The sequence below is a fragment of the Dysidea avara genome, chromosome 2 (genome assembly GCF_963678975.1).
Source record: "Dysidea avara chromosome 2, odDysAvar1.4, whole genome shotgun sequence".
Classification (NCBI taxonomy): Eukaryota; Metazoa; Porifera; class Demospongiae; order Dictyoceratida; family Dysideidae; genus Dysidea; species Dysidea avara.
The window spans coordinates 3,805,902-3,819,222 of record NC_089273.1 but is presented as its reverse complement, the minus strand read 5'-3'; the positions used below and the strand labels follow the sequence as shown (position 1 = coordinate 3,819,222).

The window sequence follows — 13,321 nt, the reverse complement described above, 5'->3', positions numbered from 1 at the left end:
AAACTATCTGAGACTTAGTTGTTGGCTACTTGCACAGTGGATGCTGTGGAAGGTAAGGAATTGGTGTAAAACGTGTGAAAATTTGGTACACATAGCTTCAACCATTGGCGAGCTGCAACACACTAAATACTTAAAACCGGCATTTCTCGATACTTTTAAATAGGCAATAAGCCCGCTGGGTCACGTTTGTTGTTCAGCTGTTAATGTGATAAATCGCCCAGGACAAGGGTTTGACTATCTGAAACTTGAAACCTGTTTGACCTGTAACTAATATATTGATGGTTACATGTTGGTCTACAAATATTACCTCCAGGATAATACATGTCACTAACCACTTGTTTATCTTGTGTGTTTGACTGACTACACAATTGTGTCATAGTCAATGATATAGTTTTGTTAACTCTGTAGTATATCTGTCATCCTCTACCTCTCAACCATGTACACTAGTAGTGTAGTTTAATATCTGTGTCCTTGTGTAGTAGGGTTGGAACGAATGTACAAATACATCCTCGGAAGCTTCTTTTGAAAATGTTACCGAAGCTTTGAAGCTTTGTTACAGATGTCATGTCAACAATTAATGAACACAATTTATGGTTATTAGGGTGTACACTGTAGTACAAACTCCTACACTTTGTTATAGCTCCAGTACAACTATTGTTTAAACTATAACTACTCCAAAAAAATAAGCAAATAGCAACTTCCACAAGGAGTGAAATAGTTGTGTAACTGGTTTAACTTGCTAGTATCCATGGTAACGAAGCTTTGGTGAATTAAAGCAGCATCCGAATGTTATGAAACCGAACGAAGCTTCGAACTATTTGTCTCAACCCTATTGTGTAGCACATTTCATAAAATTGTGTTACAACACAATAATTCCATGGTCATCATAGAGTAGTTATACATACGTACACCATACTGACTAACTTGTCATACGTGTCTCATTAAATTTGTTCTGTTACAGGTTGATTCAAGTAGTGCTGACCACCACTGTTAGTACAAGGTAGTCAGATCACATGATCTCAACAAGATGACAGACGCAGAACACCCTCATGGTCAGATGGTATTCCAGTCTCATCTAACAAGTCCTAAGAGTGATGAACAAGTTGGGGCCTTAGGGACCAGTGTTATACATCCTAATGGTTGGGATTATGTGGATCAGAGCAGTCCCCTCAGGTAGATAATGGCATAGGAGAGTGAGAGGTTAGGAGAGAGTATCAACCTGTCACCCATGTTGTCACCTCTGAGATAGTTGCCGTCACAGGTAAGTGTGTCTGTCCATCTGTCTGTGTGTAGTATGTTATACAAATATTGTATGTCTGTGTGAAGGTAGTACTGTAGTAGTCATGTGTTGACCATGTACATATGGTAGAGCTGGAACAAATGTACAAACCCTAAAACCATCCAACAATAGAAAACATATCATTTGTGTACTCAGAAAAAGATAAATAATTGTAACAACATTCACTGACTTGTTATGAAGGACTAGACCGATAGTGAATGAATATGACACAGTAGTCAATTTATTAATGTTCAACTAACATCAGTTTTAGATGTTGTAACATTATCAGCTCAATGTAGTGAACTGGGAAGGAGTTATGAATAGTTTGTACCATGAGTGTTTGAATTGTATAAACTTTGTTGTTATGGCAACCTTTGACTTGGTCACAGGGTATTCCCCTAGGTAACATTTTATTCTTTATTACATTATTTATAATAACACAAATTGTGTTCCATAGTGACAGTAATCTGTTTGAGGTTACGTGTAAAAGTCGATTTATCAGTGTGTGTATTTTTCAGTGAATTGTTACTAAGGTATATTATATGTGTGGGTTTTAAGAGTTAGAGAATGACCAGCTTTATTAATGGGGACCTCGTGTTAACTGGGGAAGTAATCTACACGGTTATATTAAATGGAGAACTGACTCTCCTGTTCGGGGGTTATGAAAACCTGGACTGGACCGGACCAAAAGTCAATTCTCCAGGTATGCAAGATTAGCCATGTTATAAATATTTACTGCTATTTACATTCTCTATATCGCTTATACACCACTCACCTTGTAGCAACTCTGCCAAGCACACGATCACAATGGTTGAGCAACACGAAGTATCCACTGTAGAACAACTAACTGAACTAAAACACATTCTTATGTGCTTTACTACATGATCGCTACAAAACTATGTGTTCTCCTGCTGTATGTGTTTGCATAGAACTGGCACACACACGAGTCGCTGCCTGAATTTATTAGAGTCATGCTGTACAAAGTGATTGAGACTAAATTAGCAGTTAAAATGTCTAATTTGTCTCGAAATCAATTTGGTGATAGATAACACATGGAATTAAGCAAGGTAGGCAGGCGGTACTTAAATTATTTCAGTATAGATTTCTAGAGTGAAACGCATGACTCTAACAAATTCGTGCATCCACTCGTGTGTGCCAGTTCTATGCAAGTACAGCAGGAGAATACGTAGGTTTGTAGTGATCATGTAGTAAAGCACATTAGAAAGTGTTTTAGTTTAGTTAGTTGTTCTACAGTGGATGCTTCGTGTTGCTCAACCATCGCGACCGCGTGCTTGGCAGAGTTGCTGCAAAGTGAGTAGTGTATAAGTACTATAGAGGATGTAAATGGCAGTAAATATTTATAACATGGCTAATCTTGCTTACCTGGAGAATTGACTTTTGGTCCGGTCCAGGTTTTCATAACTCCCCTCCTGTTCTACCTGTTAGAGTACAAATGACATGTTGTTAACAACTCCACCTCATCATAACACACACAAACTCAAACCCACAATTACTGCTTACATCTTAGTGTATAAAAGTGTGCAGTGTATACCAGAGGAACAACACACCTTGTATGTTTTAATGAAGTGACAGAATTTTTAAAGGCCTAACAAGGTCCAGTATTGTAGCAACAAAATAATGTGAAGATTGTTGTATAGAGTGTAAAGTTGTGTGTCTGTTGATATGTAGTAGCAAAATTTTAAAGAATTTTTGATCTGTAAAATTTTCTTTTAACTAAGGTTCCTCTCTGTACTCGCTTTATTGCACTCAATAAAAAATGTGTACACAATTTTGGCAGTGTGTGTGTGTGTGTGTGTGTGTGTGTGTGTGTGTGTGTGTGTGTGTGTGTGTGTGTGTGTGTGTGTGTGTGTGTGTGTGTGTGTGTGTGTGTGTGTGTGTGTGTGTGTGTGTGTGTTGTTAGAGCTGTGTTGCTGAGTTATTCTAATGGAACAGTCACTGTTGTGTTATTGTCATAAGACTACGTCATCCATTTGTACATATTTGATGCATTTAACATGTATTTCAAATATTTCACATACAGTTAACACTCTATTTTACTACAGGACACAATAAGGTTTCTCGGTGGTAAGCCAGTCAATACTAACAACAGGTTGACAACAGAGACACTTCTTCCTCTACTAAGAAGAAAGAAGATCACTTCATGTACAAGCAAAACAATAATGTATGTAACTGTGTCTGTCTGTCTGTCCATCTGTCTGTCTGTGTGTATTATTATGGTACAGAAGTGTTCACATACAGTCAGCTGGTTGTTATGAATATCACTAAGGTGTTAATCTGTTTATCTCTTGACCTGTGTTGACATTATTGTAGTGTCCCATATCTTTTGTACTGTTAGTGTTGAGTTGTACTGTGTCTATGGTGATGACATAAACTAGGGAATATTGTGTGTTCTGTTTACACCGTCTGTGCAGTGATGTGTTGTGGGTCGAGGATTACCTTTCTTTGTGCCATGTGTGTAGTGATGTGTCATATTCTGGGTGGAGGTGTTGTACCTTTCTTTGTGCCATGTATGTAGTGATGTGTCATGTTCTGGGTGGAGGTGTTGTACCTTTCTTTGTGTCATGTGTGTAGTTATTGTTATAATACAGGTTCTCCTCTTGTTATTGCCAATTAATAAAATCTTTATTTTTAAGAGACTGCATGAACGTATGTGACCCAGTCTGAGAAAACCGGGTTTATCGCCTATTTAAAAGTATCAAGAAACGCCAGTTTAAGTATTTACTGTGTTATAGCTCGTCAATGGTTGAAGCTATGTGTACCAAATTTTCACACGTTTCATACCAATTCCTTACCTTCCACAGCATCCACTGTGCAAGTAGTCAACAACTAAGTTTCCCGCCATTTTAGATAGTTTTTAAACCGAGGTTGACTGCATGTATCAGGCAAGCTGCAAAATGGGTGGGAGGCAGGGGGCCTGGAAGGAGGGAAAGATGGTGTTCAAAGATTGAAAAGGAAGGCGTAGGGATGAATTAGGCCAAGTTTTTGACCATTGAGGTCTCAAAATTGGCTAAAATGAAAGGAAATTCACAGCAGAGGTACTTATTCAACACCACAGAGCTGTACAGCCACGTACAGTCATTTCCAGGCTGACCAGAGCTCCATTAATGCCCCACACTGCATGTACGGATCACCACTGGGCTTGGGAAAAGCAGCCAGCAAAACCAGACCACTCAAGTCTAGCTGATTTTGATTATGGAATTAGATAGTGTATTCATGTAGCTTTGTGTCTTAGGTGAAAAATCAAATGGGTGATAAGACCGGTTTTCTCAGACTGGGTCACATATCATGAGATACTGTATCACTGTTTGAAATCATGTATGTGTGTAAATCTTTAAGTATTGTACGTTTTAAATTGTTGTTGTTTTATTTAAATCATAATCTGGTTTTCTAGTTTAAGTGTTGTAATGTACAGTTTGGTGAGATGTGGGAATGTGACACAAGATACTTTGTACTAGGATTAGTGCTGTATTTTTGCTCCAGGTATATCCGGTATTGAGAAAATACCCCGGTATCCGGTATTTCACAGTATCTTGGTAATCTACTAATACACATTTTAATCAAGCCGGTATTGTTTATTTGTGTTAAAACAGTCAAGTGTTAATCTGTAGTTATTATCCAAAGTTAGATATATACCACAAGTAAAAGTTATTCATGGATACCCTAAAAATTCGGTATTGCTAAATATTTGGCACTCCCCGTGCTTTGAACGCAATGTACTTGTAACGGAGTTGGAGAACCAGGCTGTATATCACTATAGTGTATGTCATGTGTTGTGTACGCATGCGTGAAGATGTAATTGAGACGCGTTAATAAGAATTGTAGTGAAGGAAACGCGTGGTCCAGTCCCTGCGCTGTAGCGGGGCCCTACATACTCTAAATTTCGGCAAGCACAAGAAATTTCTAACTATAAGCGTGCAAATTTTTTGGCACTTGGAGTACTAGTTGACGAAGGTCTCTTGAGTACTTAGGATTACCAGTGCCCTCACACGATATGCTACCTCTATGCTGGATGAAGCACCGAGTGTGAAATTGTTGGAACGTGCCCAATGTGTGACATCTCAGCAAGCATCATGGCTACCGCAAAACGATCTTCATTTCTGTTCACAGAATAACGTCTCTCTTGGCCCCACTTCTCCTTGTAACCTGATTCACCCTCGGATAATGCTTAGTTAAGCCATGGAACACTTCATGCAGCATCTGGTATAGAGATTTGTCACGAGATGCTTTATTTATTATTGATTGTGGTTTCTACTTTTTACTTGTTGAAATCCTTAATATTACATCTGGATGACTGTATTCAAAATCAATGTAATAATGACATTGACCATCCCTCCTGGATAATGTAGGCAATCATAGTATATAGCACTGCGGCCAAGTGAGTATTGTGGTATCATCAGTTCCATCTCAAGGTCATTCCTGTTGGTCCCTGTAGAAAGAAATCCAGAAAATAAGCAGTAAACGGATCGCAAATAACATAGCCATAAAGCTTGCAGTCTGTATTAGGAATAATTCGACAATAGCACCGGGTTGGTACATTGTTTTCCTAATTCTTCGGCCAGACTCAGAATGAAATTAATTTATTTCTGCTGAATTTTTTGGAAGTCTACGATATTGTAACTAATTCCTGTCAGGGTATTTGATAATGTGATATCATGGTGCTCCATTGGCCCAGTTGTGAACACACACAAGTCATGGCTTCTGCTCCAATTTTCTCAGCACTTTGTGACTAATACACATCAAACATAAGTTGATTGGTCCAGTAGTATACTACTGGTGGAGCATAGCCATCACAATATAATTGTGTAATGTTTCTAAGCCTCCAGTAGGTGTTCACTTGAAATGCCAGTCATACATTAGCTTACAAAGTCCTCTGATTTCACAACTGTTTATTGATAGTGTATGATACGATGTGATCACTCTATTGTATTGTTGTACAGAAATGTCAACAGAAACTTGGACACATGTTACCGTTAGGAGCCTACCTGTTGAAACCTGTCCAGAGAGTGTTGTGGCATTCACTAATACCAGAAGTGTGTACGTGTGTGTGTGTGTGTGTGTGGTTGTTTATATTTCATATTTATTTGTAAGTACAAGGACTGTTTACTGTATATGCTGACATATGTACAGTTAAACATACAAATAATTCATCATTTGTTTATTGCTATTACAGAAGATCAATGATTGTTTAAGTACTGGAGAGGATGGGAAAGAAGACATTATTGTAAGTCACATATGCTTGTATTTAGTAAGTCACTATCCAATAGTAGCTGAAGAGGTGTTCTTTGTTCTGTTCCATATTACACTGGAACCTGTTAATGTGGACACTTGAGGACACTTTCAGTACATAATCCAGAACGTTGTTCAATTACTTCAGTAAAAGCACACCTTAGACAAAATACTAATATAGAGCAGTCATTTCGACCAGATTATGAAGGGACCACTCTATTGTATTGTTTGTTAGTCAACTAGCATTATATAATTATGTATTTTATGTGTAGGTGAATGTGTGGTTGTATATAGCGGTCTCTCCTTTACCTGGCCATCGATTATCCAAACTGTGGTAGCGACTGTTCTATTAGAGTATTTTGCCTAAAGTGTATTTTAATGTTCTGTATATAAACAGGAGTTCATAAGCCTGTAGGGCGAGGAGTATACAACGACCAATGCGATAGTACAAAATGCATAACCTAAATTAACGTAGGAGTAGTTGCATGGCAACGAGCTTTACTATAAATAAAATTGCCTTAAACGGAATTATTTCATGGGTATAACGTAATACGTACACATGCTTCTTACTGCAACGCGCGGAACAGGAGTTTAAAAGCAAAAGCCATGGTGCCAACAGACCTTGCGCTTGTCAGCATGAGTGACAGCGATGTTGTTTTATATGTTGACGACGAAGTACAAGAGGCGCCTGAATATGAGCTAGGGGGAGAAGAGTACGAGTTAGAAGAGGAGTACACCGATTCGGAAGACGAGGATGAGCTTCAAGGAGAAGGCGACAACACTACAGTACAGCCGAAAAGAAGGCTTAACAAGGATGAGAAGTCGAAACTGACATCAACTATAAGTGCATTAGACAAATGCAAAGTACACAGTGGTGTAGTAAAGATTATATCAGGTATATGCTTCCATAAAGCTATATAGCTAGCTATGTCACTACTCCAGTAAAGTTAAATGTGGTGCATGCATGTGTGAAGCTATATATATACTATCTAACAGGAATGGTGCACATCAGTCATATTAATGAAAGACTTCAGTTTTGGGAACATTGTTCAAGTCACCCCAGCTTTCGGCAGTTCGCTGTACGTCTTTTGGGTTAGTATTATATAGTAATATTGTCCTATAGCTACATAATATACACAACAGATGAATACAACAGGCTGTACCAAGAAAACAACAAAGGAGCTGATAAGTATTCCAAATTTTACTTACAATGGTACAATCAGCCACACTCGGTTCCTGCCCAAGCAATGTTTGTGCAGTTGAGAAAAGACCTCACAGACTCGTATGACAAGGCTGTGAGTGTTGATAATTGGAATACGTTGGTGTCCACCACACTGTTTGCATCATTTAGCATAATACAAACAGAAGTGACCAAAGCTATTGAAGCAATGGCACGTATTCATTACTCTAATGTGCATAATTAGAAAATACGGTCGGAGGGGCATGCGTATTATTTGGAATAACTCCTAGTAATGACTCACTCCTGCTGCGTGCCAGGTTGCTCAAATCGATCGGACAGAGAAACAGGTCTTTCTTATTTTAAGTTGCCGTTAAACAGAAAAGCCATTTTGAAGCAATGGATTCATGTGATCAGGAGGACAAATCTAACGATAAATGGCAGTACTCGGGTTTGCAGTATTCATTTCGTGAATGCAGCTGGGCGTTTGTTAAGGCCAGACGAAGTTCCATCTCTTCACCTTCCGGTGAGAAGCACAGGCGATAAAACTGCTACTCAAAAACCCCCTAAAGATCGCCCCTTTATCGAGCCACAGCCCAGGCACACCAGCAGCTGCAGCCCAGATGTGGGGATCCCAACCTCAAGCTCTACAGAAAGTGATACTACAAACGTGTCAGTGTGTAGTAAGTGTGAGAGTAGTCAAAGGGAAGGGCCAAGCATAGAGGAACTAGAGCGTTTGCTTCGTGAAGAAAAGCAAAGAGCAGTAGGTTATTGGAGGAGCTTACTAGTGCAAACAGCAAACTGTTTCGATTAGAAAACATTAAAAACTATGACTCTCAAGTATGTTATTATACAGGGTTTAGTTCATTCTTTGCCCTCAAGAGTTTTTATGATTATCTTGGGCCGGCTGCAGATCACCTGAGTTATTCACATGATGGTCCCATTCCTGACGAACAAGTTAAGAGATGTCGATCAAGAGCACTACCTCCACTTGAAGAATTCTTTATGACCATGCTGCGTTTACGTGCTGGCCTTTTTGAGCAGGACATTGCTAATCGATTCCAAGTTAGTCAGTCAACAGTATCCAGGATAGTTTGCACTTGGATAAATTTTTTGTATCTAAAACTCAGACATTCCATTGTGGCCACCCAGAGAACTAGTACAAATGAACATGCCCAAACAATTTCAAGAAAAGTACCCATCAACCAGAGTCATCATTGATGCCACAGAAATATTTGTGGAACAACCACAGTTACCAGAGCTTCAAAAAATGGCATTTTCTAGCTACAAAAATCACAACACTTTCAAAGCATTAGTTGGTATTTCACCAGATGGTGCTATGACTTTCGTTTCCTCACTATATCCAGGCTGTATTTCTGATAAAGAGTTGACAAGGAAGAGTGGCATTCTTGATTTGTTGAAGAAGGGGACTCAGTTATGGCTGATAGAGGCCTTGAAATTGAAGAAGATCTGATGCTTATTGGAGTGAGGTTAAATATACCTCCATTTTTACGTGGTAAAAAGCAACTATCAGAAAATGAATTAGTGTCCACTAGAAGAATTGCATCCCTACGGATACATGTTGAAAGAGCCATGGAAAGGATTAAGAATTTTCATATATTTGATCGTACCATACCTTCCTCACTGACAGATATTGCAGATAAAATCTTTTTTGTGTGCTGCGTTCTAGCAAATTTTTCACCTCCTCTGTGTAAGTAAATGTAAATTATTGACATTGTTTACGTATATTCTAAAAACCTGTATAGTAATGATATTATACATGTTACATAATTATGCACAGAAGAAACTTATATATCTATGTACAATGCATGTTCTATAAATAATAACTGGGCTTGTGTTCCGGGGATATAAGCTCGGGTAAAACATGTTGCATGTAGTAATCGTCAAGTTGACTACAAAAAGAATCCTCCCATAAAGGGTCAGGGTAAATCCTTTCAATTGCAATGCCACATGTGGTATATACGCAAAAATCACACCACTTAGATTTGGATGAAACATGTAACTGCAGTTGTATTTGGTGATAATAACTGTGTGTTCTTTTCAGGTGTAGCTGTCCATCAATAATGGAGCCGTAGAAGTCGGCATTCTTACAAGCCTCACGAGGATGGACAAATGCCTTAGAATATGGACATTTGAACTCAGCTATGCCCTGTGGGTTTGTTACAGATGGATCAGTAACCCATGCATCTGGTGAAGCTCCAAGCCAGCATTTCCTTGGATGTACCACAAATCCTGCCCGAGTGGCTTCATTGCCATGATGACCATCTTTTCCCATGACCTTGACATATTCTTGTCTTGCCTTGTCCTCATTGTTGATACCCCAAGCGATAGGTTTGGGTAGGTGCTGCATGACCTTAGGATATATACAAAACTGAAGCAATGAAACAGTCCTTTTCTTCTGCAATAAAATACGGCCACATTTAGAGCCAGTGATTCTCAGACGAAGTGCATCGTGCCATTTGTCACACTCAGATTGCTGTCTGGTGCATGATTCAAAAGAGTCCCTTTCCTCAGCTGTAAGTATCAACTTCTCCAAAATATTCTGCTCAACTGCACCTGCTGGGATCACAAAAGGTTGGTTTGGCGAAGCTGCTGTGTCATTATCACATTCTTCATTGCCATTGAGGTCAATATCTGAAACTTCATCACTTCTGATACAATAACAATGATCATGCTGAATTTTGTCACATGATGGTAGAATAACATTCAAGAAACTCGGTAGCTTTTCAAGCTTCAAAAGATTGCAATGGAGTTCCTCTAGCTTTTGTGGGCAAGCGGTTCTAAACTTCAATGGCCTAGGATCAAATACCGCCTTCAAGCCTCTTGATCGAGATTGTTCTGGTTTTAATTCTCGACGACGAGCACCAAGTTGGTCTACTGGAATGCGTTTCCCACATGGCTAGTTCCATTCCTGCAATTTGTCTGTGCAAGTCATGTACTCTGGCAAACACCATACTCTGCAAAAGTCTGCTAAAGCATAGGAAAAGGCACCAATGTGCTTGCAACTTCCTTGTGGTGCAACTCCAGCAGGGCATCCACATTCAGCATAAAAGATATCACAACTATTTGCATTCAACACCATCTTGAGAAAGTAGACTCTGTCTTTTCTCATCTCATAAAAACAGGTTATCTTCTGTAGCACATACCTGAATTCCTTGAATGTGTCCACATCGAAACAAGTTCTCTGCAGATGAATTGATTGCTTTGAAATCATCAGCAGGAAGTCCATCGGAGACAGATCGGTTTACAAAATAAGATACTATTTCACCAAAAGTAAAATGGAACTTGTCGGTGATCGTAAGAGCCTTTACGAACTCTTCCCATCCACTTTCTGGGAATTCTAAGTCGGTGCAATCAGCTTGATTATTAATGTCCACTCCTTTAGAATCAATCTTGTTCTTGATTCCATATTTAATACAATTCTTCACCCTGTGTAATGTATATATGGACACTAATAATTATTCCATAAACAATATAAGATGAAATATTAATGCAAACATTAAGCTACATATCCTACATGTAATAAGCAGGCTCTCGTGTAAAAATACCCTAACAGATGTCGACCCCGGGAATAGACCTTCGTTTAAGCGTAGTTGTAAAACCTACGTAGACAGGATAGCTATAGTACAGGTCTCACCACAGGCGTGTGTGGGGGATGCCACTACAAACACGTATAAATAAGCCTATGAATATTTTACCTGGCGATCAATTCAGCCTTATTCTCCTTCGTTGGTGCTTCCCTGCTGGCGATCCAGTTCTTCAATTCTGTAACCTTCATTTTAGATAGCCTTTTGTCATCTTCCGCGAGGTTTTCCATCATCACAGTTATTTCTTTTAACGCACATGCCCCTCCAACCGTATTTTCTAATTACGCAAATTTGAGTAATGAATATGCGCCATTAACAGACCAATGAAAAAGAAAAGAAGATTTATGGATGATGAGGTATCAATGTTGAGGCTAGAAGGTTGGGTACTATTCAGCTGCATTGACTATCCGGAAAGAGCAATTAAGAACAAAACAAAGATTAAACACACAGCTGACAAACTGCAGTCATATTCCACAGAGCTGCGGGTTCTACAATAACTAGTTGATGTAGAGAAGAAGACCTTGCCAATTGGTATAACAGCTCAAGACAGAGGGTCAATGACATTTCCAAAGTATTCATTGCTCCACTACATACAATTTGCAAACAAAATTTTGATGGATCATCTCTGCACAGAAAGATACGAAAAATATGGTTCTGAGCTGCTTAAAGTGATTTAACATACAAAATTATATACCATAAAATTATGATACTTGCATGCATAATGTATATTATATTGCATAATGTATATATATATATATATATGTACCACTCGTGCTCTGCCTGTATAAACGCACTTGCCTTCGGGCCTAATGGCCCTCAGGCTCGTGCGTTTATATCAGGCAGAGCACTCATGGCCGTTGTATAACTATATAATATATATATATGTATGTATTTATATGTGTCAATGTCTATAGATCACAGAGCAAGCTGTACTCAACAATGAGATGCTAAAACAACGATGGGTGGATTCTGCAAGATGTTTGATTCCGGAAGATATTCCAAACAGTGCAGTTGCTTCTGTGGGACAAATGATGATGCTGAAGATGCTACATTCACGATGTAAAGAATTTATTACAGGACACCATTTGCTAGGAAACTTAAAGGGAGGAAAATGTGCTGATGTAGATGTAGCATTGCGTGCTAACTTAAAAACATATGCTATTGAAAAACATGTACCTACATAACATAACTTTATAAATTACTGGGAAATGTACACCTATTTCTTCCTGCGTAGTTCTGTTTCCTTTAAATACAAAGGCTGTTGTCTATAATCATCTCCCGATGTTCTCTTTCCTGACAAACTCTATTTCGTTAAAAGTGATGCCCTTGTCCAAGCATAGTTGGCTGCTGTCAGGTTGTGTTGGGCGACCTGTCTCATCTGGCCAAAAATTGTCTCCATTACACTGCCATTAACATCATGGGGATTGATGTAGTATCCAGGACTTCTGTTTATGTATTGTGCACTGAACTCCTTAAATCCGTAATACATTATCCTTTGTAGGTCCCACGTCTAGTACAGTGATAAACATAGAGAGTTAATATTATCAGATATACCGTACATGGCAAAATATTGGTGGATTAGAAGTCGTTTGCCAAATTTTCCCTCTTCAATATACAACACGAAGGTGAAAAGCTCCACTCGCTAATATTTCCCCCCATCGAAATTTTGTCATGTACGGTGACAGCTACAACTTACCTGCCAGGATATAAAGCTCTTGCTGAGCTGGGATGGGATCATATCCTAAAATAAGATAATCATTAAGTGTCTAATTTAAACACTCAAACGCAATGTCAGTAATATTGTGTATAACTGTTACGTACCTGAAGACAACAATTTATCCAGCCAAAACTGCTGGCCTTTGTCCATTTGCTGAACAATGTAGCCAAAAACCAGCCTCAATATTCCCTGACGATGATAAGGCAGTATTGGTTAGGTAAAACTAAGCCCAAACAAACTTTCAGATCGACCCGAAATGCTTTCAACAAGTTGCTACGGAATTTCTAAAAATA

The 13,321-nt window shown here is 38.8% G+C and overlaps 1 protein-coding gene across 1 annotated transcript in view; it reads left to right on the top strand.

Annotated features, from left to right (window-relative positions):
- LOC136246437 (pleckstrin homology domain-containing family G member 1-like) overlaps positions 1-13,321 on the top strand; it is a 356,327-nt gene that overhangs the window by 40,889 nt on the left and 302,117 nt on the right. Inside the window, exons 16-20 of the mRNA XM_066037880.1 lie at positions 962-1,261; positions 3,343-3,461; positions 6,238-6,330; positions 6,471-6,521; positions 12,226-12,370. The gene's annotated coding sequence lies outside the window, so the exon portion shown is untranslated. The remainder of the gene's footprint in view (positions 1-961; positions 1,262-3,342; positions 3,462-6,237; positions 6,331-6,470; positions 6,522-12,225; positions 12,371-13,321) is intronic.